Raw genomic sequence first — 26,335 nt, forward strand, 5'->3', positions numbered from 1 at the left:
ATAGTTACAAATATCTGATTAAAATAAAAATTGTCTGTTGATTTCTCTAAGCCTTGTATTATTAAATATTTTTAAATCAGATGGTTTTGATTTTAATCTAGAGTTGATGGCTCCAGCTGCCTCAGAATTTTTGGGAACTGGCGGAATATAAGGAATGATCCTTAAAATGCATGAGTGGCATCGGTATTTTCTCACTTGGTCGACACACATTATAAATATGCAGAAGAATGTCGGTATTTTACAATCGATGCCATATTTCTTACCTAAACAGAAACATATTTATCGAGATAGCATCTGGGGCAATTATGAATGTAAAGAAATTTGATCATACTACCTGGCAAACAATTTATTTTTGCCTAAATTTCCAAAACCAGGTGGCAATTAATCGATAAAAGATCTTCAAGGCGATACGCCGATATTCGAACATTCATTGATGATTGAACATTGATATTTTTATATATCAAGTACCGCACTATTCAAGAGACTACTATAACTACATAAATATCTACTTAAGAAAATCCTTGTATTTGAACTGCTGCAATTGTATTTCAATTGCATCGAAATCTAGGTTTACTATATCCAACAACTCGAAAGGTGAAAAAAAGCAATTGAAGAAAATAAATTTAGAAAAGCGAAGTTCAAATTCTGAAATTGTAGCTAATTAGACTATCATCAGTTGAAGCAGTGACAAAAACATACACATCTAATTTACATTTTTTTAAATAGCATACTCTCATATAAAAATTCAGCATTAAAATATATTTGAGGAGTTGGATTAATTTTATACATTGGCAGCTTCTTTCGAACAACAGCGAACATATTTCTTGGGATTGTAAAAAATGGTGAATTTTCCTTCATTGCAAAATTGCATGATGGTTTTTTCTTCAAATAAAATTGTATTATTTACCTAAGTATTCACTAAATATATCATAAATAATCAGAACCGTATAATAACAAACCGTTTCTGTCGTTTGTTATTACTTCCGGTAAAATCAGTCGCCTATTAACAATAATTAATAATATGTAAATAATAGGATCAGGTACGAGTTATATGACTTTTACGTGTAAGGATATTGCCAGCAAGTAATCGAATTTGAAACGTTTAATTATTACATAAATGTATAATTTGAGATGTTGAATGTAGAACGACGATTTACACAGCAATTGTTCCTTTAAAGGATTTGAAAATTTTCTTCGTATTCATAGTTTTTTAAATTCTTTTTCTTAAAATGCCTACTCGTTCCGAATATTGGCGATCGTCCTGGATATGATGAACCTGTTCATGATAGTATTTTTTAGGAACCACGTTCTTAGGTTTTTAAGCCATGTTATTGTCCTTATTCTTCCTTCTGGTGGTCTTCTGCCATAAACTTTCCCTTGGAGAGCGGACTTCAAAAATTGATTTTTGATTGCGTTCCTCATAATATGTCCGATGTACTCAAGCTGTCTACTTTTAATGGTGTTCATTACTTCCAAGTCCTTCCTCACTCTCTCCATCACTATTCTGTTCGTCACTCTGTCCACCCATGGTATTCTCAGCATCCTCCTGTAAAGCCACATTTCAATGGCTTCGAGCCTTTTGTGTTGCCTCGGTTAATGTCCATCACTCCATCCCATAGAAAAGAATCGAGAAAATATGGCATGGGAGGAGTCTGATTTTGATGTCGATGTTGAGGTTGTGGCATGTAAACAGTTTAGCCGTTTGGTTGAAGGCGGCCCTTGCTTTCTCTATTCTACATCTGATCTCGTGTGAGTGGTCCCAATTATCGTGTTTGGTAATCGTTAAATCGTACCTTCCACCAGTTTCTCTACTGATTACCATGAATTTGGTTTTACTAAGGTTGATTTCTAAGCCATAGTTATTGCTGACGTCCGTTATTCTGTTCATTAGTTCTCCTAAGGTGTTCATGTTGTCAGTGAAAACCACAGTATCATCTGCGTATCGGATGTTGTTCATTCGTTCTCCATTCAGCAGAATTCCCATTTCGGCAATCTCAAGGGCCTCTAAGGATTTCCTCCGCCACAACTCTGCTTAACTCCTCGAAGAATGCTTACTGTGGAGGTTTGCTCTTCCATATTAATTTTAATAGTAGCTGATTGATTCCAGTAAAGGTTTCGGATGATCCTTAGATCTTTATCATCCACCCCGGGATTGATCAAGCCGTCCGTCACCTTTTCGTGCTTTATCCTATCGAACGCCTTCTGGTAGTCCGTAAAACATGCAAAAGTATCATACTTCATATCTCTAGAGCACTGGAACAATACTTGTAGACAGAAAAGTGCATTTATTGTACCAATGCCCTTTATAAATCCAAATTGAGGATCTTTTCCTTGCAGATCCTATAAATTATTTGGTGAATGATTATGAGGAACAGGTTTAGCATGTGACTTATAAGACTAATTGTTCTGTAGTCACCACCCCATTTGGCTCCCTGTCTCTTTGGTACCATTATAAATTGAGAGGAAAGAAATTAGAATGTTCCCAGTGTTGTAGATGTGTGAAATGATGTATTGAAAATGCCAGTCAGGAATGTACTCCATCCGGCCCTGGAGCCTTTCCTTCCCTTAGAATATCAATGGCAGCTTGAACTTCTTGGGGGAAGTTTTCCCACATTGTTCCTTTTGAACTTTCCTGTAACTTCTCTCACTTTCCTATGGACATTGAACTCATCGAATCTGCTGGGCAAAGTTTCTATTTGCTGGCACTTGTCATCCAACTCTTTCTGACTCGCATCTCTAATTTTGTGTCTTGAGGAACTGTTCTTTTGTTTTCTCCGTTCTTCCATGAGTAACAAAATTTCAACTGTCATCCATGATTTGTTTCGCTCCATCATTCTTCAGGTACCTCTTCATCTTTGACATAATAGCTGTTGTTTCAGCAAGTATTATTATCTGTTCTTGCGTGTTGTCAGTCTCCTCTGCAATCAGTCTGCATCATTTTTTAAATAACAGTAGCTCATAATGACTTTCATTCGATTTTTAAGTAACTTAATAGATTATTCAATATGTTGTTACATTTTGGTTATTAACATACTTACATATCTTCCTACCTATATTCTATATTTTTATACCTACATGAGTAAGCTTAAATGTTTAATATTTCTTAACGGGTTTTATGTGATAAGAAATATTTGCTACATATGTTTGACAAATATGGATACAATCAATGAAATAGTTCTGTTTCTATGTTCTTTAATTTCACGAAATCAATGTAGTCAATTAAACCAGCGGACTTTTACATTGAACATCTTAATAATATCATAAAGGGCATTTTATTATTGTCATCCCCTTAATAATGCTGTTTCTGAATTCATCACATGCCGATTTCATAGTAATGTTTATTAAAATGCTTATGATAAAGGATCATTAATATAATAACCTATTTAGTGTTTTTTAGAAGACATGCGAATGCAATTTGAAAACTATTACTAATTATCTTCGAACCATCACTAATTGCAAAACTTTTACATGTTGTCATACTCGACTCTATTGATGAGAGCTAAACATCTAAATTGTTGGATGTATTCAACTATTGATAGATACTTTCACACCTCATTTTACTGCATCTCTGAATCTATGGAATTGATGTTCATTATTAATTACATATAATTCCGTGTGGTTTTGAAGATACCAAAATGCCAACGCCACGATTCCAGTAACTAACGTGCTGATCTTTCAGAGGTTAATGATTATAAATAAAGCCTTAAGTGTGCATAATATTCTAATGGTATGCTTGCTCCATTACGACACCCATTACTATCTTCTCGTATTTACGATTATCTATCTTTGCGGCATGTTTTAATAACAGAAGGAAGCAATCGGAAAATCGACCAGCAAAACAAACGTGTGGGAACCTTAACGCATAGGTCTTAATAAATTATATCAATTCCATATGGGATTTTTATCCCAATACCCAAATGAAAATGTCACGTATTTTCTACAGTTTACTGGTGGTTATGAGAGTGCGTATGCGATTATGAACCGTTTGTTAGTAGTCTAGAATTTCGTGTTAGTTTGTACTGTTTTGTTTGCATGAATGTAAGCTTAGTTTGTCACCCTTTATATGTATGCAGGATAAACTGATTTTTTGTCGAATTCGTTATGTTGGGAATAGGAAGTGTTTCCTCATTCAAACGTTTACTAGATGTAATAGTTTTTTGAAGTCTTGGTGGCGCCAGAAACTTGAACACTTTCTGATCGAACGGCACGCATTTTGCTACTTGTGCAGGTTTTATTAAACATTTTTTTATCATTTGATTTACCTGATTGGAAAAGAGTCATTAAAGGAAATCACATGACAAAAGAGGTAATTGGAAATAATTCTTTCTTTAGTTAGCAATATGCACATCAAGACAAAGTTGAATATTTATGACAAAGATTCGTATCGTATCGCTACTGTGAGTTCCAGTGTCCCTGCTGTTTTCGTTTTTTACTAGTTACGATTAATGAGTTTTTTTCATAAAATTGATTTTTAAAGTATGGTAGTATTTTTACGACAACATGAATAGCTTACAACAACAGCTTTACTAATAATTTTGAATCATTTCAATCATCTATCATCAATCACTACTTTTAATTGTAGTTGAGGTATCTAGTAAAACATATTTTCTCTGTTTTTCATTTGCAAATAAGACGTTCCAGATTCAGGTGTGTCTACACCGACTAAATATGCAGATCAAGGGTGTATTTGGAAATTGTTGTTACACTAAGAAGCTCTAATATCAGTTGCAAAAGTTTTAGTCGAACAAGATTGAATCTATTCTTTGAATTTATAACAGAAATCTCTTTGACCGCTGGATGTGCAGGAAAAGTAAAAGATAAACGACTTGCAAGCTTTAAGGAGCGGCTTAACACTCATAGGAATTCTAGATATGAAAGGTACTCTTGCAGTGTCTGAAAAGTGCATTGAAAGAAACCGTATTGCGACATTCTTTGGTTCAAAAGAAAACGAGCTGATCTAACTTTTATTAAAAAAAATGTCTGGCTCCTCGGCTATTTATTCTAAAACTTGATCCAAATTAGTTAATATGTTTGTACTTTGTATTACGTTCGTCTCATATTGAATCCTGTCCAATCCCACAGGATTGGTATCAACTTTTTCGTAAAAGTTGTAACGCATTCCGAAACAAAAAATCTACTGGCGTTCGTCAGAAACATCTCTACCTAATTTTAAACTTGTGTGGAAAAATATGACTTAAATGGGAGTTACATCAGCACTAAGAAATACCCACAAATGCTCACAAGGGGCCGCTCCGCCATTAGAAACTAAACACGTTTGTCACAAAAAAAATTATTTTGCGCCATTCAAGTGGGACGCCATGAGATAAGGACCCAGAAGAACGTCGCCGAGTATTTCGACCCAAACGTTATTTTGCCAACTCGAAATTTCCTCTGAAAGTGTTCTACCTAATGGTGGAAACTGTGGGAACGAAAACACCACTTTTGGTACAACCGGATTCGTAAGAGAATAAAACTTTACCAATGAAGTTCGGGTGATATATTCTTGTATCATCAGGGAAGCGGCGAAGTTGACGTTTTATCAAAATCGAGGAGAATGAGATCCTCAACAGCCTTCGTATGGTAAGGATGAAGGAACTGCCGCCTTATGATCCCATGAACTGTACTCCTTTGTATACCAAAGTCCATTGCTTTACTGATACGCGGATTTTCAGCAATCTGATTTCAAACATCTTTCTGAACGGTCGCAGTTCGAAATTAAGGACGACCCAAACGGGCAAGTGTTTGAGCCTCGAATACATAGGTGTATGGGCACGTACATTATCATGCAACTTCTTTTTGTAAAGCCTTTTTTAGGCTTTGGCCCAAAAAATCTTGATCATTTCTTCACTTTCGGAGAGAAAACGCCATTCGAAACAAATTAGTCGTCTCTGACCAGCGTCATATATTTCAAGTTTTATTACAGTCCAGCGCAACACTCTCCGATATAACAAACACATTTTTATGAACTTTTATGATTAATAGAAGAGGAGCTAGATCTGTTTTTTGAATAATAGTTTGTCCAAATGTTCTTATTTTGAGCCAGGAAAATGTCGTAGTACCATTTTGATCATGTGCATCCGTGATCATACGGGGCACCCTGTATATAGCATCTTACTATCATTGAAATTAGTGAAATTTGAGGAGTTATTGCTATCGAAGGAGCTAACAATATACAAGGTTAAATATGCTAAAAACATCTACGAGTACCTACATGTGTTGAATTTGACCACCTTTTATTTTGAAGAATTGCAGTTAACTTTTTCAAAATTGCCTTTAAGTATATCTAAAATAAATGGTGTTTTGAAACCGTGTTCTGTCAAAAATGTTCTGTTTTTATCTGAAACTTTTAAAAATTTTGTGGTTGAAGGCCCAAATCATAGATTAACTATTACTTAAATCAATCTCTTTTATTCTACTCTTACTTCACGTGCGAACTACTTTTAGCTATTGATCCTATGCATTGTGGATGATTTCATTTACGGACTTCGTTTAAGCACTTACCTTTTTCATATAATGAATGAATGTGAATATATTTTTATTAGCCATTAGCATTTATGACGTTATGTAATCAATGCCACTAGTTCTCCGGCAGTCATTGATCTGCTTTGTTTACTAAACGTTCAATAGGTACTTTTCTGGTCAAAACAATTATCATCAAATATAATGATTCTCTCACAATATCACTCATCCATAAGTTAAATATTGTTCTTTTATGTAATATTATTTTAAGCCAAATTACAGAAGTGGAAAACTACTATTTTTAGTCATTTTGCCATTTACAACGAATTGAGTTAGCACTTCCACGAACGATACCTTTATATGGTCATTAAAAATGACAAATGAAGTCATAAGGTAACTGAAATGTATCCTACGGTCTTCCTACATCGTTTCTTCGGTGTGGGTTGGACCGTTTAAAATCGCAGTATCCTTGCCGGTATCAGGGTCAATGCCTATGATATTTATTTATACCCAAGTTGATATTTGCTTTGGTTTAACCATTTGAATATTAGCTAATAGCACAGCGCCATAAGGATTATTACCATTAGCAGTAAACACGCAATGAACTTTTCTACCATTTTTATTGCAGCAGTACAGGCCTACTGTAAATGCTTATTGAAGCAATTATTTTCCTCTCACTTTGATCTTTTGAGGAGTTTATGTGCTAAGTTGGTTCACTCTTTTTCCTCCGGATTTAAATTATTTATACCATATCAGTCATAACTCGTTACTCTCTATTTAACTTTTATTTTTACCAATACAATTAGCGTCCTTTATAATTTCTTAATTAATTGAATTTTATTCAAGCTCTCCAATTTCATGTCAAACTTTTTTTTCCGAAAAATCGATTTAAGAACTGCTGCATTGTAATGCCCGTACTTATAAATCCGGCTCGATGTTTCAACTCGAACATAGACATTGTCTAAATACCTAAAAATTAAAATTAATGTTTTAGTAGCATTTGCGGAATGTGTTAAATTCGGAAACAGATTTTTCAGTCAATGCTAATTAAACTAAAAAACGAAAGACAATGTCTAACAGAACAAATTATACATATATTAAAAGGTTCCGAGAATTAATTGTTTAATTTTATATACGCTTTTGGCGAATGGTCCAAAACTTCCACGCGAATTCTATCACTTTATTTAAATGTTTCTTGAAAATATTTATAAAATTGTCACATCATAAACAAAGAAACTAACTAGGAAATACTTCGTATGGGCTCTGATTCTATGAATCTATGACAATGCGTTTTCCGATGCAATTCTTCAAAACAGGAATTTTTATTGTTTTATGGGTACCTAGTTAGAGGCTGGTGTTAATGAGCAGGTAGCTTGGACATTTTTTTGCAGTTAGTACAATTATCGTTGAGCTATGATTGACCTTAAGTTTTATTGTAGAAGCTAGAAATATATAATGCAATAATTATGCGAAACGTGAATTTACATTTACACTTGAGTTTTTTCGTTGAGGAAATTTGCTTCCCAGGTAACTGTGGTGCTAAATCGTTCTTCATTTTTAGACAACTTGATGCAATAAAGTTATCGCATGCAGATCTTTGTTTTTAGTTCAATTTTATGTAATGAAAAGTATAGGTGTTACATATTTAATTATTTTTCAGTATATTTCATTTTTATATGAGGCCTGTGTTTGTGTCTTTCAATTAGGGTTGGGTAACTCAGTTAGTTTTCAGGAGCTGGCACAGTGTTATTGCTCTACAACTTCAGAGGTATGCGTTCAGTAAAGAAGAGTGCGCTCTAAATGTCGTCAAAGTTCCATCAAGCCTTCAAAAGTTCATTCAAATCGCATGAAACCCTGAATTTTGTGCGCTTTGTAAATGTTGCTTTGAAATTGAACGCTTTCACTCAACAGCATACTTTCATAAAAAAAATTCCAACTTCCAAAGTAAAGCCAGTAGAAACTTGAAGGATTGCCATGCTGTAGGAACCGTTTTTTTAAGTGAAATTTTGTCGTATACTTGCATCTAAATGTCTGATATTTAAATTTTGTGTGACTTCTTGTCACACGTTGCTTTAAAATTAACTACGAAAGAACCAATAGCTCAATCAATTCCAAGTCCACCCTACGAGTCAGTTGATGAAAATGGGACAAAAGTTCTACATGTACATGGCAACCAGGGCCAAAGTAATGCTAAACTTACCGAAAATTGCGTAGTGCCACCGGGATAGAAAGACGAAAATGTGTTTAGTACAGCAGGAAATCGGTCCAACGCCAAACTTATTTTAAATCAGAAAGAGAGAAATATGAAGAATCGATAAAACTTCAGTTGTTTGTCGGAAAACTAAACTCAGTTCAGCCGAAAATATTTATAGATTAGAGATCATTCTTACTAGCTTTTTGTTACCTGGATCCTCCATTTTCTATCCATTAATCCTCAAGTTTACTACACTTTCACAAGCTTCTGCTTGCCATACGGGCCACAATAATTCTATATTTCTCATCTAAGAATGCGATTATCTACTCATTTCGTCCACTGTCGCCAGCAAACTGAACATTCATAAACCTTTTCGAGAAAAAAGACACTGAACTACAGGATAAACATGGCTATTTAATAATTCGCATGTTCGCCCTTTTGATGATTTTTTTCGATGAATTTAACTCAGCTGCAGTGATTAGTGTACAACGCCACGACTAAAATTAATAACCGAATTAATTTTGTATTTCTGAAAATATTGACTAAATAAAAAAAACCACGAAGAAATCGCTTAAAAATGAAACTGTTGCTTAATTTCCGAGCGATGATAGAAACCAACCAAATTTGAACTAATTAAAAATGTTCTTTAAAAGTTTATCAACCACAGAGCGGCATCAACTCAAAAGCGCAACTGAGTATTACCCAGGCCTACCTTAAATGTACAATGGGATACAATTTTTTAAATTATTTGCAACTATGTTTGTTCTGATAATGTTTGACAATGTCCAGCATGTATTGATGTCTACTTGTTTTCCAAGTAGGTCCATGTGTTTGGATCTCTACCTTTTTAGAATTTTGTTTTTCGAATGACCTCAAATGAAGTTATAAATCAATTCACTTATCAGAAGCTAATTCAAATTGAGATCGAAGTTGTCGGGTTTCTTGTACGGATCACGTTTCAAAAAACTGATTGATGTAACCGAGAGTGATATGGCAGTTTTGCATGCAAAGCAAATTGGACATTTTAAATCAGGAAATATTAGAAGATTGTTAAAATATCATTAAGCGTGCTTTACATCATGATATTTGTAACGTTTTTTCGTTAATTATCGCGCGGTAGGTTAATTAATATTAGGGCTCTGTCTCATCGAGCCAAATTGAAGCGATTAATTTATTTCCAAGCTCGTCCTCGTCATAAAAGTAGTTTTATTAGATGCGTATCATGATTTCGATTATGTTAATTACTTGCATATTTTTGGTCCGATCTTTAGAGCATATGTAAATTACGATAGTATGTGATGTGATATAAACCTCGATATATGATACGTAATGGTTTTTTGTAGATGGTAGATAAAGAAAAATATCGTCGATATCGTGAAGACAGTCAGTTAAACAACAGATCGAAATTATTGAATATTTTCAGTTACCAACTCATTAGTAACAAGCTTAGATTTTAACAGAGATTTGGAGAACGGAATAGTCGCACACACGTTACATTTCTTTGTGCGACGGCAGGTTTATTGTCTTCCAATGATAATGTTTTGTAAGATTCAAAAAGTATGAAACAAACGCACATTTGAACCTTTGTCGTAGATCCAGTTGATGCTATTATCAATTTTGTACTCTTGCAGGTATAATTAATAATGACATATTCACATAGTTTCAGTTCTACCGATTTCTCAAATATGGCTTGTAAGTTATTTTTGATTGATATACCAGGGACGGTTTATTTAAAACTCACCTAAACTTTATTAGCATTATCGCCAGAGCTAATTCACTCAAATAAACTTTTTTTTTAAATAAATATTTATTGGGGAACAAAGTGAATAGTTTTACTATGTTTTTGCTTAAAACAAGTTGAAACGTGAAGGTTTAACTTAATCCGGCTAGTTACGCAAACGTAGTTGGGTTTTCCATCTTGAGAAAGTTATCCAATTGCTTGTCTAAATTTAACGATTAGGAACTACGGGTCTCAAATTGAAAAGGAAATGGTCTTCAAAAGTGTCACATGCTAGTTAATCAGGGCACTTCTTTTCGTTTTTCGGTCAATTAAATTTAGCAACACTTACTTCCATTTGACTGTACAATAGTGTTGTAAAATTAGCAACTTTTTTATCTACAAAAGGCAATTTTTGCTAGCAGATATGCTTAACAGTAAGTCTTTGGCGTCATACAATTCCAATGGCAAAATGATTATCAGGTGAGGTGACAAATACAAAATAATTTACGAAATATATCAGCAAGCGTTATAGTTATATGGTGTACATTTAAATAATGTCCTTGTCGGGGAAGGAGTAGTATATAATAGATAATTATAATTTCGTTTGATAATAGGGATTTAATATAGGCACTTGGTTGACAATATGTACTGAAAAATATTACGTTATTTATATTAGCTCTAGCGGTTTGCCATTTTGAGCAGTGCCATTTTCATGGTTCGTAAGTACTGTGCTTTAACTTGATCGTGTACTATAACTTGTTGCAATATCGCAGGACATTTGAGGACTTTACTACCTGATTAAACAGCTTTAATAGTGATTTGTAATACGTTATCATCGGCTCGTTTATTGCAACATTTGATCATCTAGTCTGCTTAGAATAACGATATATTTATATCTAGTTCAAAATGGATTTGTGTAAATATTTGTAGCTTTATATATCAGCATTATTCCCTTAGGTAATTTTCCAATTTATCCTGATGCAGTTGACATCTATAGGTTAGGTAGCTAATGACCTCATCAGTCGAAACATCTCATTGCAGGATAAATCCACAAACTTTGTAAATGTTGTGATCTATAGTTTCAATTTTAGACTGTGTGCCTTAAAACCATTTGTAAATATGTTTAATTTTATTTAAAGCATGTTTTTTGTGACAATATTTATATTTGTTATTTATTTTAGTTTGTTATTTTGTTAACTGTAGGTATACCAAAAATGTTTCAGCAAACATTTTTTATCTGCTTGTGCTCTCAATTGAGTTTACTTAAATATTTAGATAAATAGTAAAAAATGTTTGGCGGTTCATTATTATTAAGAAGTTTAAATATTTTCATTGAATTGTATGTTTCTATAATTTTTATCACGACCGTTTGAAACGGCGGGTTCCCTAAGCTAAGAAAATGACATGTTCCCCGAATGTGATAATAAACATGTTTTAAATGTACGCTTTTGCAACTTTATCGTATGAATAGCTACGACTTTAATCGAAGTTTCATTATATTATCATACTGTTTTAGATATTTTCAATTAGGTCATGCATCGAATAATGCCTAGATGTCTTTTAGCAAACGTCCACGTTCTCACGAACACGGCATTCGCTCATAAATATGTAATACGTCATAAGATGGACAGCTCTTTTTTTTTTTATTCAAACATGAGTTCAAGAAAGTGTCAACTCTCTGATTATCTGCTTGGGTATAATTATTGCAGTTTTTTTTATTGGTTTACGAAAAACTTAACTTGAAACGTGTATGCTTCCAATTTTTCTTTATATAGGTACCTATAATAGTACCTACTTCAGGACAGAATTATTGTTCATTTAAACACATGATAGCATGCATATTCTCTACAATATGTCTTCAAAATTTTGTATTATTGCAGAACGGCTCCACATTGACTCATTTTTAGATCCTGTTGATGACTGATAAATTAATTTTCAAACGCTTGCTTTAAAAATCTTAATAAGCATTATTCCAAAACTCATTTCAATCTGGTAAGATTAAGTACAACTGCCGTCGTCTTACCTCAATCTTCAAGCACTTACCATCGACAATGGTATTTTGTTAAATTTATATTGGTGATTCGGTCATTGGCGATTATTAACAGCAGCGAGCTTCCTTTTTACACTATGAAATTGAGAACTTATTTGATCGGGAAAGTAGGTATATGCAAGATTTTTTCTCATGACTGCCCCCGTATAAACGACGTTTCGGCATGGTGGAATTTGCATTATCGGTTTTGTATCTTCCGTCGGGATATACATGGTGATTCAGTATTATTTGAATTGGATACTTTAAAATGCAAGTTTTTTTAGTTCCAATGATATAGACAATGGATTTAAAAAATTTAAATGTGTATTTTACTGCTAGCAAAAGTAGCGACGGGTCTGTTGACGGGAAGTGTTACTATACCAAAGAAAACAAATTCATCGTCAAATATTTTTATTAAAATATACGAAGCGTCTCATAATTTTAAACATACAATGGTCGTTAATTTTTTTTATGAAAGGCGATGATTCGGTTAACGAATATCAAAATGAAAATTTATGAATTTAACTATTTTCAGTTATTATTCAGTATTTTCACACGTGACGGTCAAATAAAAGGCACATTATTTTCTTAAATTTTTGCACACTATTATGAAACATATTATTGACTTTTTCCATATTTATTAAGTCAAATTAAGTTCAAAAATGTATTGCCAATAAGCATAAAATTATGCTCTGACTAGCCGAGCGCCGACCAGGACTCAACAGAAAATTGCGGAAATGGGAAATTCTATTTATGAAGAGGAAAATGAAGGGAAATGGAAATAAAACACTCGTTCATAATACAAAATACGTATTTATTATCTTCACTATTCCTAGTCAATTTAATAACTTGGACTTAAACTCAACATTCAACTGACAATCTTTATTAAACAGTAATTCTACTAAATGTTAGAAACTATAGAAAATATAATTTGTTGAAACACAAACAATTAAGTATTAAAAAGAACCTCTAAATTTCAAATACACTGTCAAAAAATATTTACGTCCAATACTAGTAACTTCCCATATCTTTTTCATCGCAAAAAATACTTTTGGATTGATTTTACGCAAATGTGATTTGTACTAAATAGTGACTTAATAATTATAAAATGTAAACTAAATTCCAACATTTATAGTTTTTTATTGATGGACTTAAAATTAAAATGATGCACAAGGAACTGGCGAAAACATGTACAAAAAAAGAAATTTAATACTCAGAGAAAACAAATTGTATGAAAATAATCTTATGCTTATCTTCACCCATTAGAGATACCATGTTTCGATAGAATCCTGCTGCAAGCAAGTTATTAACTCAAAACCTTTTAAAGGCATTTTTATTTTTGTTGGAACTAAAAAGTCTTACTGCGTACAAAAAGAAAGAAAATAGTATAAATAAACAAATACTTACTGTCAGGCATAACCATCAGCAAAAAATCTCTACGTATTTGTTATATTGTATGTTGATGTTTGAAAGTCTGCTTGCAGAATTTTATATTTGAGGAAAAAGCCCATTTACTGAACTCACCTGCCTTACTTATTATTGTTCTTCAGTCACTTTTGAAGTAGTGAATAAGCTTCAGTTTAGATAAGTTGAAAACACCTGGCTTAATAGATTAAAAAATAAAATTTTCAGTTGCAAGTAAATAAAAAATATTAACATATCGACAAAGTTTATTACATAAATAAAAACGTATTTGTTGATGAATTCATTTTTTTGATCATCGGTCTTGTAGTTCGTTTTCCTTTAAAAGGTTCTGCACCTTCACATACTGTTAATTCCTGAAACAAACAAGATGAACTGTAAGGCTTAATTATACTAGGCTTTTATGGAGCATATAAATATTAATAAGAATAATTAAGTTCTCAATGACGATGTATTTTTTTAATTCAATTTGAAATCGGCACGCCCCCTTGCTAATGGGTATAGGGAATTGATAAATTCGATTGATGTATTAGGCGGTTAAAACTTGATTATCCCCGATGTGTGACTATTGCTGGAACAAATGTGTGAGTTAGTTCGTAATCCCAGAAAACGCGAAAATATCATATTGTGTTTGAACAGTTAAAATAATTGCTGCCATAAGCTAGCTTAAAAAGAAATAAAATAAATAAGCTAAATTAAAAAATGTTAGAAAAGAGTCAATTTTTAGCAACTATTTGCAAAAGCAAACTGATTTTTTCAAATAAAATTGTTAATATTTGTCAACACGTTCTACCTTGTGTTTTGTAGAGGTGGTTTAGGTGGGTAGGTGGAGTGGGCGACTATTAACCAATATGCAAATTAGTTCAAATTATTGTGAAAAAGCTGCGTTTTGTTGCATTTATAGTCAAGGTCAAAATGGTTACGTTTAACAACAATTGTGCCACTAAAAGAACCTTTCTGGTAGTTTAGAATCTAGAAACTCACAAATGCCAACTTCTGAAATAGCAAGAAACGTTACTTTTTATAGCACTGTAAAATATTCATGTTAATTTTTTTCATTGAAAAGGGTGATTAAGAACAAATCAGTATGTAAGTAGTTATTTACAAGAACACTTTCGTTATTTTCGGCTGTTTAGACTGATGCTGTGAGACGTAATCGTTGTTTCCACTTTGTACCAACAGTACGGTCACTGTGTGAGATCAAAATTATACAATAAATTATAAGTATCTAATTTAAAAAACATAAATTTCCCTAAAAATGTCTGTTGCTCATTGAATAGTTTCTGAGTTTTAGTATTCGCGTAATGAAAGTAATGTTTACATGATTGTCGTGTGAAAATTTAGTTTTTACTGATCTTAGTGGGTTTTTCTCTTAACAAGATATGTCACATTGTACAAGTAATTATACTGCACATATCCGCATCTAAGAAATTAGTGATAGTTGAACTACTTTCTTAACGGAATAAAAACTGGTTAGGTTTTCCTAAGTTAATGCATATATCTAATTGATACCAATCGCTTCTTAATAGGTGAATTAAATATACGGCTTGCTGCAAAACGTACAAATTCTAAGTCGTATTTATTTGTATTTATTTGAGCTAATAATAATATTTATTTCTGGAAATAAATAATACAGAGTGTTTCTCAAAAGAAATACCTATACCTTGCAAAAATAAAGAAATGTTGAAAAGTTGCGAATGGAAATAATAAAATAATTAAACCGTTGATCATCTGATACGCTGAGAAATTCTCGCAATATTAAAAATATTTGTTGTGGCAATAAGCATCCCATTCTGCAAATCAACTTTGATTTTTCGAGTTTCGATCAATTATTGTTCCAAACATTATCTGTTCTATTTCATAAAATCGGTTGTTGCTGTTTGTGTTCACTAGTAAATACCTGTTTAATGAATTCCTCATTTTCTTAATTTTTATAATTGATTCAGTATTTCTGTAGTTAAACTATTTTTCTGTTTGTAACTGGTGATTTTTTCGGATATTTTTTTCCGGAAATAGTATTTCTTCCTGGCTATTCACAAGCATCAGTGACATATATCTTCACGAGTGATGCATCACATTGTTCGAAATCATATACTGAACTGGCCATGTGAGTTTAAAGCAATGGCCGTGAACAGAACACTCTTGAAATTCCACATTTTCTTCCATTATTCGAATATATGTCAATATTTTTTTTTCGGCACGACTTTAAATAATATGTTAAGTATTTTATTTATATGCATTGTTTCATATTCATGTTGATCATTATACGAGTAGAGTATTTTTATACACTGAGAGCATTTTTATTTGTTTTCAAGCAACTGGAGGTTATTAATTTAGTAGTTAATGTGGCTTTGAGTGTTACAAGAATTGAACGAATTTGCATAGAATGAATAAGCATAGTCATAAATTTTATATATTCTGAAACAAAATATACGTTTACGGTTTTTTAATTTATAATATCTTTTTAAATATTTAAGGAGTGTAAACAAGTGCTGCTAATGGACATATTTTTTCGACATTTGCAATATCGATCACTAATGTCCGTAGACCTATAAAATAACAAGTTTACTTAAGGAAATTGGTTAAATAAACTAATAAATCAAACCCGTAATAAAAATTTCTAGACTGGCGCCTGAATGCAAATGAGCAGATAGTTGACTGAAGCGTCTTTTTTATGATTATATAAGTATTATATCTTTAGAATTAGTCCTACCGTTTCGTAAAACCATACCCTAAAATAAGCTTCAAACGTGCAATATTAAGACGGTTTCATTTACATTTGGTAACATGAATTTACGTCTTGTGTACCTTTGTCAGATGAAACTTTAAATACGTTTCCCAGAATGGCATTGATCAATATCGGAAAATATATTATTTACAACAGATTAATTTTATTAGCGGTTTTACAGTACACTTGATAAACATTCTACGAAATGCAGCACTGAAGTAAATTGGTACGTCATTTATTGATGTAGTTTTGAGAATTTGTACATCGTAATCCCAAGATAATAACAATACGTCTGGTTGGAAAATTTTTGAAATTTTGGAAAGAATTTTAAAAATAAAAAATATGTTGTTTTTGCTAGATAGTATTTTATTATTTATCATGAGCGGATGTCAGGAAAAGGCTGCCTGTCTTTATGTTTTATAGTTTGTAATGTATTAGGATTAAGAGAGATTTATTTATTCAGAATCGTTGTCCGTCTTACGAAATTGACAAAATAGTGGAATATTCCCAAAAATTATTATTAACTAAATATGTAATAACAATAGTGTCAATAGTTATGTGAACTTTATATTTTACTGATAATTAAATGCCTAATTAAATAAATAATTTAAAGGATTACCTTTTCTTCCGAAACATGGTCGTTCTACTTGTTTAACCTGCAATTAGTTTAAATAAAAAAGACACGTGGTTAATAACTTCAAATTTTATTGTATTGTTGCATGAAAAGTATTATAATCTTTCACGTGTTTCGAAAAGTTAGTGAAGTAAAAAATCTTTAAACTAATTATCATAAATTTCATCATAATTATCATAAATGAGAAACATGTAAAAATCTTAATTATCTTGTCGTTTTCACTTAAAGTAATGGACGGATTAGAATATATCTTATATTATACGTGTTTTCTTCTATTAGATCGAAATAATTTTTAAAAAATCAGCAGCTAGTTAAATTTATCACAACGATTTTATAGCGAAATCGGAACAGGTTTTTGTATAATCATGCGTACGTAAAACTTTTTTTTTTACTTTTTGATCAGAAAAATTGGCTGATGCAAACATTTTTGAATTAAAAACATTAACTGCTATAATATTCTATTACAACATATTCATTTGACTCTCACTGCCCAGTTCGCTCCTCAAAAGTGTTATTCAATATTTTGAATAGATAACTGTACCTGCATCTACGTGTAATAGGAATTACATTGCAATTACCAGACCTAACTGATAAAAAAAATGTAATTTAAGAAAATCTATCTTTATATATATCTATATTAAATAAAGGAAATTTAATGAATGAGAGACTTCTCTAATATTCGCAACTTTGCTCATTCATCACAGTCACTAAAGTACATGTAAAATGTATATTTTAAGTATAACGTTTCACTTTAGAGAGATTTAGAAGAACACAGAAAATTGTTCAATTTTCAGTTTTTCGTTCCTACATCGTTTCCAATATTTCTATTAGATATACAGTGTATCTACTTAAGTTCCCACCATATGGGAAACTTTTTTATTATTAATTTTACGGAAACAAGTTATTCTTCATAAAAAGTTCTGGTTGGTCCAAAAGCTAAAGATAACCATTATATATGAACTTTTTGAGTCGTATACGAGGTAGATAATATGAATTTTGCTCAAGAATAAAGTACTTTTATTATTTACCATATCGGAAATTGTTATTAATTTTACGAAAAAAGTTACTTTTCTATACTAAAAAGTCCTGCATGTTCTGAAATCTGTAACCACCTTAAAATAGCAAAACTTTATTTTCAGCATAGATAGGTGCAATTAGATATCTGAACGTACTTTTCAACTTTAATCCACTTTTCTTAATAACAATTTTCTGATATCCCTCGTGCATATTGTTAAAACTTTGTCAGTCGTATGACGAAAAAAAATTTTGATGGTCCCATTTCATGTTTTGGACCAAACAGAACTCTTTATGAGGAGTCACTTTTATTCGTAAAAATAATATAAAAGAGGTTCCTATATGTTGCGATCTTAAGTAGACACACTGTATAAATTAGTTTCATCCCTTAATCAGCTTCATAGCCCCGTCGTATGCCTTTTCTCAGGAATTAACAGTACAACAGTCTTTATCAATTTCAGTTTTTTAAAATATAGTTCTTATATTCAACTGAATCATTGGCTCTTTCGTCGCTTAAACGTCACCTATTAAATATGTACAAACATTTAATTTATTGTATACTTACTTAATTAATGTATTTGGTTTTAATAAAAAAAGTGAAGTAGATATTTATATTAAAATATTAATTTGATTGACTAAAATTGTCATATGAATTTAAGAAGTAGACAACGCACGCGTTAAGTTTAACGTAAACGTAAGTTAAAGTTTTAGTTTGTTAGAAAATTGTAGATCACTCGACATAAATAAGCAAAGTCAGAAAGTAAACTGCAAAACGTTATTTATCATTCCTCATGTAATTCCTTGAAGCGCTTTGCTTAACTTATAACCAACCATTTAACTTCTTAGTAAGCACTCGTGGTTACCTAAGCAGTACCTACCATTTCAAAATTCGCATTCGTATTCGATTCGGTATAAAAATTCTTAAAGTGTCCAGATTCGAGAGATTCTTAACGGAATAGATTTCTGTTGTAATTCTAGCTTTTTCAAGTCAGTTGCTGTACTAATACAGAAATACAAAGTGCGTTTAAATTCTTCAATCTACTGTTTTATGTTTTTTCTCTAGTGACAAGCTTGTCTGCTGTAATCAAAATATATATTGTTATTTTTAAAATTAAATTACAGCTTTATTGCTAAAATATTTCAATAATGGAACCGAAATACAGCCGGATAAGAGGTAACACGGATTATAATTCATTGGTTTGCATCCGGAATAATTTTTGTTTAGTTTCTCATCAGTATGTTTGAAGTGTATTTAAAACTGAAATTAGTGATGATCGAAGCGGAACTGTCGAAAATTCATGCCACGGAGTAAAGCATTGATTAATTTACTATGGGAACGCGAAATAAAATTTATTATAAATTATATTTCTGATGATTAGGAAAATGCTATTTATACGATCTACTTGATAATTTGTCAAACATAATGCCGACGATTTTCTAAGTGATTTCTTTTTTGTTGTTCATGAATAAGATATAACTGTGACATTGTGTGATTTTAAAACATAATTTTGAGATATATAGGGATAGGGAGTTTCCTAATGTATGCGAAGAACTTTAGGAGTTATAGCATGATTGCAAAGGATAAGAACACTGAGTTAAATACTAATAGTCGAGTTAACGAGTCGCTAGTTTTAAAATAAATAAATTTTGCTTTCAAGAACTTTCAGTTTATAAAGACAGATGTGAATTTCTGTTAAACGTTTGTGTTGAAATTCGTTTAAAAAGATAGTTAATTTTTTTGATATGAGAACTTGCACACATTGATATATTTTCGAATAAATAAAAATTAATTTATGACTTTAGCGATGTAACTGCCCCTTTATTTGAGGGTACCTACGCTAATATTTTCGAGATTTTTGGCTTCAAGTCCAAAGCACGATTACCCATAATTAGTTTCATTTTCGATTTGTCACAAAAACATTTTGCATACATTTTCAATGTTCTATTAGCTATGCCTATTGTAAAAAGCTAATGTGACCTGCAAACAGTGTGATCCACTTTTGCATTAATTTATAACTTCAAATAGGACTATCTGTTGTCTACTGTTGTGAACTATGAATTTCCCAAATTAATCTTTATTTTGATTTTTTTGTTGAAATTTTAAAAAGTTTACATTTTGTGGACTTACTTTATTGTTAATCTAAGTGTCATAGCTTTTAATTGGTTGGTTCATTAAAAACTGTAAAATACTACGACCTGAATCTATACGTTACCGGATGAAGTACAAATTTGAAAATTTTATGTGATGTTGCCCGCTTTCGTGCGCTCTGTAGATTAAAAAACTCTGGATGAGGCATTGTGAATAATCTCAGCATCTCAAAAGATGAGCATATTTAAAATGCATTTGAAGTTTTGCAAAGAACAGAAGATCATTATTGTATGGGAATTCCAGTTTTTCATCATTCAACATTTTCATCTTCAAAAAGGGGTTGGAGTTTCGCTACTTTAAACTGGCTCACACTATGTACGTTTCTCTAAGTACAACTCGATGCGAGAAATCGAAGTTCGAAATGAGTTGAGTTGAAATAAATATCGAAACATTGAACTAATACTTTATTGGATATAGAGCAACACGCGCACGATTGCATAATTAAGTCGCATTACAAAAATATGTTTACTAATTAAAAAATTTGAATCCGTATTGCCCAGCCTTGCAATTAGCGTGACATCTGAGAGCTAAGACCCACCACCGCATTTATCTATTATGCACATACCCTACATTTCTAATCACCCATGACGATCTCTTTGACCTGCAACTCTAGCCGCTCGGAGACGCTTTTCGACAACATCAACCATGGTTGTGACCGACTTCTTCTCTTCTACCGTCCGCAAGTCGAGGGGCCCGCGGGGTTCCGCCGCTCGCACCTGTTCGCCTTTCGCACCCTTGGAGCCGATCCCGTTAAACCCTGAGTTTCCTCAATCCTCTCAATTCATTCCTTTTCAGGTGATTCACCCTTGGGGTAAATACCAGCGCTTTCGGGTTCCTCCAAATGGGACAAATCGGGCTTTTGGTAGGCCAGATGTGCAAATACGAGGTCAAACGCCGCGCCGTCCAGCCGCCGCGTCGCCTTCTTGTACGTTGCGGGTTACTGAAATTGATGGAAAGAAGGTGTGACGTAACTGTGGTTAGGATTTTTCGGGGTTCCGGGATCATTAAGGGTACTATTATTACTATTTAACATCGCCATTCTACCAATTGTCGCAGGGCATTTACCATCGAAAGGTGCAACACTTGTAATCAAGATCTCCCAGAATACTTGTAAAAATTTCTAATGCTAATTGTCTAGTAATAATCACTGCAGGCATTCTGACTCACTAGCAAGCTTTGCTTGCTAAGTGCCTTGATTCAACTTAAATTGATATATAAATTGCAAAAGTAAAGCTTCAAAATTACTCTCAATCTTTGATCGCTTAATACTCGAGCAAATCCGCTGAGGAACTAAGAAGTTGAGAAAAGTTTGACAATTACAAAACACCAAATTTACGACACAAAATGTTACACACAATTCTTCGAGTCTCTGCTGTAAATAATTAAGAACGCTTAATAGTTAAATAATAATTAAGAATTTATCAAAGTTCTCAACATTCAGAATTTTTTGTGAAATATAGTGAATACTCCGCCGAAATCAAACTTATTTATATTTGTTATTTATATTTGAGAAATATGTTGCCGGAATACATCTCGTGCTTAAATGGATGCAAACTTCTGTATATTAGAAACTGCATTGTTTGATAAGCATTCTTAATAATCCCGGGAAATATTTATGGCTTTCATACGTAATAGTACATACCTAACTATTAATATTTAGATTAGTGTCTGTGCAATTTTGTGAAACAATTAGGAGAATCTCTCTAAATACTAGTGTTAGGTAATTAGAACTCAACTGTGCAAACATTAGATTGGTATTTGGAATATTTGTAGAACATAAATGGGCATTCTGAAAAATACCTATGTATAAAATAATATAATGGCAATATAATGTATAATTGTAAAATGTGTGCATATTTCTAAAAATCGAATATTAACTGAATGTTGAAGGTTTTACTTTTAATTAATTTTTCGCTTTGGGTGAAAAATGAGTTTGATAGTTTCTGCCGCATAAAAAAATATTAATCTTAAATCTTAAATTAAACAATTATACTTAATAAGTTAATAAAGAAAATAATTAATCGGATACCAAATACGAATATTATTTATTTACATTTTTATTAGAAGTTTTGCTTCCGTATACCTATATGAATACCTACTGTTATAAATGGAAAAAAATTCGCCATTGTCAGTTAAACGACCGATTGCAAAAATATTTATTAGAAAAATTTACTTTTTTGTCCAAATGTTAGCAATTAATAAGCGGTACTGCGTCTTTAAATTCGAGTAGAGATCTCGTCATATTTTGTAGAACATGCGAACATTTTCAGGTTAGATGTTGATTAGAATATGTTTTTACTTTGAAACGACCGAAAATTATGAGAAAAATAATTGTTTGCGTCGTCAGATTTCAATTCCCGATAGACAGTACAATCCAGATAACGTTTAGAGAATTGAGTAGTTAATAATTGATATGATTTATTTACATTAAATTGAATGAGATGAATTGCTAAATGCCCGTGTTTTCTGCTTTGTTTAACAACACAATTGGTCCACCATGTTGCAATGTAATGTTTAACGCCAATAAAATACTTCCAGTATGTCAAACTATTATTCCATTTACTTAAATTACTACCTAAAAACATTTTTTTGTTTTTTTCGCAACTTTTGGTTTTGCTGAAAATCATAATTTAACAGTTTTTAGGTGAACACGTTGTTGAACTATGTATTTATTAGTATTGATTAAGTAAGCGAATTTGTAATTTAACCTGCAATTATTTTAAATATAATAAAATAAGTATTCCGTTTTTATCTACCATCCACTATATACCTGTAAATATGCCTTTTTGTAATCCGAATTGAATCTTATTTTCTGTCTTGAGTGCACATCTCTTAAGATAATTTTAAACTTCAAATATTTTAAAGAATTTTGGATTACCTTAAAGGCATATTACAGTATGTACGATCTAATGTTCAGATTTGTTTTCATGTTTTATATGTACTTGCAGAAACTAGCATTGTAACTAAATATACTTAAGAAGACAGGTTTATAATTCATAAAAACAAATAAGCAAAACAACAAGTGAAACTTACCATTCTCGCGGATGTGTAGCGCTCACCAAGACCAAGAAGTGGAAAACGGCAAATCAGCGAGACACAACAAACATACTGGAGAAACTGCGAGGTGGTTTGGGTGCTCTCGCGTCACTCCGAGGTTTGTCGGTGGCGGCGTGGCGATCGTTTGCTGGTACCCGCCTCCAGAGTGCCGTACATGGTCGTGGGTGCCATATATGGTCGTTCTATTGTTGGGGCTACCGGGCTTTGGCAGCCGCGGGCCTCTTTGTACCCCGCAAAAAAATCACGTGGCGGCACGCGCTTCATCTTATCCTGCGACCGAAAGAATGTTGCCGAGTAGCTGAAGAACGAACTTTAGGGTTTTCTTTTGGGATCTTAAAGGTCGCCGGATTGCATAAATTAAGCACTGAAACTGAAAAGAAGAGGGAATGCGTTTTGCCAATTATTTCGGATGGCATGCGATAGGCTAAATCGTTTTTCGTTGTCAGTTCAGTAAAATGACAACGATTGGCTGTTTTTTTATTCGCGATCTTGTTCGGTATTCGGCTTTAAACTTGTCAGGACACAGAAATTAAGCAAATCCTACATTTACCTCCAATAACTCGTTCCTTATAAATATTCATACATCGTACCAAATCCAGCGATGAATTAAAGAAGGAATTGAATACTGCCACATTACATAAAATTATCCAGAAACTAATATATTTTTGACTTGAATTTTCAATTCCCTCATTGAATACATTTATTCCATCTGATTTCCAATTATCCCTGCGGATCAACTGGTATCTTTTTAGAATAAATGCTATGCTTATGTCGAAAGTTTGGTCACAGTTTTGTATAAATAAACATTTTGCATTTGGCTATTACCATACTTAACACGACCATATATGATGTTTTAACAGTTTTGCAAGAACCCACGTTATTGAATAAATCGAAATTATGAACTTACTTTTTTGTGGATTTTCGAATAATTTGAACATTACATTTTTTATCATCAGTTCCGATTACAAACATTTGTTTTTGTAATTTCTAAATACTTAGTTACATTTTCTGGGACGGAAGCTCGAAGCTGGCATTGGATGAGACTTGCTCTTCATATAGCATACCCATCCAAACTAAATGTTACTGTGCGGAAACCTGCTCTTTCTTTGGCACAATTTTGAGTACATTTTTTACTGTTAATAACCGCCCTTCTAATAAACCTGCTGTTGGTCGTTTCAAGCAGGTGCTAAACATTCGCAAGACCAGCGGTTATTAATATCTGGATGTCCAAAATTGAAAATTATGTATTGTAGTTTGAAAGTTTCATTACTATTGACCCGCTATCTATAACTTTTCCGTCTCACCAATAATAATATTATTGCTGGTAGGTACGTTCTAATAGTATTAAGCGGTTCATTCTCTCGGTTATAATATTTGGGGAGTAAGTATTTGGATTCGGTCTCTCTCCTGCGAAATAGCTTCTTCGCAAAAAGTTAGGTTCCTCTACATCGCTTGTTTTCATTTGCTAAAGAACGTTCTAGATCTGCATTGGTCTCATCTGGATCATAACAAGCAAAACTAGAGCAACTTTGAAGAACTAGCTTCAAATATCCGCTAGAGGATATGAGTCAGTTTTGCTAGAAAATAAGTAACATGCCTGGGATCTTACACAGTAAAGTTATTTACATTAAATCTAGGATAATGAAAAGGAGGTAAATCTGCTTATTTATTTGCATCTAATTCTCTGATTAACTGATCTTTTGCTTGCTTCAATTGTGATTGTGTGTATTTATTCAGTTATTTGTATTTAGTTCTCAATATAATATGTTGTTTATATTTGCAATGTTTCTTAGTAATATTTTGCTTTTGTTGCAGGTAAGTGTACACGTTTACTTTCATCTTGTAAACGAGTTTTGGTAAGTAATAAACTCTTAAGGTAAATCAGTAGTATGTGGATCTGTAACTCAATATTTTGAATTAAATAAATTAGCAGATATTGAGTTCAATTTGTAAATGTAAATTTAGCAACGTATCTATAAATGATTCTATTAAGCGAATTTTGAATTCCAAATAACCAGTCCGTAGGCTCACAATTAAAAAACAAGGTATCATTCTATCCAAAAATAGGATACGTTAAACGATTTCCGAGCATTCAATGAAACAACGGACGCTGTTTATATGACATCAACGATCCAATCATGTTCATGTCGTTCTTAGTTTCAATTGTCGCAATTTTCAGTTTAAAACATCGTCTACATTTTTTATTTGCGATTTAAAAAAATCACCTATCCAATTAAGAAGGCGCGAATAGAATTAGGAATTTTAATAGTAAATTACTATACGAGTTCAACTGTTGTAGTGAGTTGATTTGGAGGAAATGGTCATCTTTTCCATAACAAAGTTTTTATGTATATGTTACAGACCGTATATTTACGGGCTAGGCTATATATACAGGGTGATTCAAAATTGGCGTAATTCCTTTTAAGGATCACTAGACAGTACGAAAAAAATGAATGATTCTCGAAGAACAGTTGAAAGTCGAATTTCATATTTGTTATTAAATATTATTTTGAAACGGTCCTTTTTTCCTCTTTGATTGATATTGGAATACTTAACCGTTCGCATAGAAAAATTCCTATCTTTGCTATTTTTTTTTAGTTTTAAAGTTAATCTGAATCATTTACAGTACGTAAATACTACCTGTTGCTTCCTAATTATCTAAAATTCCAGTAACCATGGGAAAATACAGCCAGTGACACTGAAATAGGTTACTGTGTGAACGGTAAAATCAACAGGATTCATTGTCAACGAAAAATGGTTCTTTTATTACCATCATAACATCAAATTAATATGTTAACAAATATACGATACATACATTTATGTGTCTAACTCAAATTTATCTGTCTCAGTCTCAAAATTATCTGTTTATTTTGATGCACGAGTGTAATTTTGATGAATATATCCTGAGTAAACAAAGTAAATGTGGATT

The 26,335-nt window shown here is 32.3% G+C and overlaps 1 protein-coding gene and 1 long non-coding RNA gene across 3 annotated transcripts in view; one reads left to right on the forward strand and one right to left on the reverse strand.

The window, feature by feature from the left end:
• Window positions 1-26,335, forward strand: part of LOC109533944 (serum response factor homolog) — a 129,613-nt gene that overhangs the window by 58,044 nt on the left and 45,234 nt on the right. The window lies entirely within an intron of this gene.
• Window positions 13,196-23,517, reverse strand: LOC109533539. Its single transcript, XR_007282359.1, has 3 exons — window positions 23,383-23,517; window positions 20,915-21,289; window positions 13,196-14,180 (listed from the first exon to the last, which is right to left on the reverse strand). It is a non-coding gene; the product is annotated as an uncharacterized LOC109533539 (long non-coding RNA).

The sequence above is a fragment of the Dendroctonus ponderosae genome, unplaced genomic scaffold (genome assembly GCF_020466585.1).
Source record: "Dendroctonus ponderosae isolate FM_Combo_2020 unplaced genomic scaffold, Dpon_F_20191213v2 Dpon_F_20191213_1, whole genome shotgun sequence".
NCBI lineage: Eukaryota > Metazoa > Arthropoda > Insecta > Coleoptera > Curculionidae > Dendroctonus > Dendroctonus ponderosae.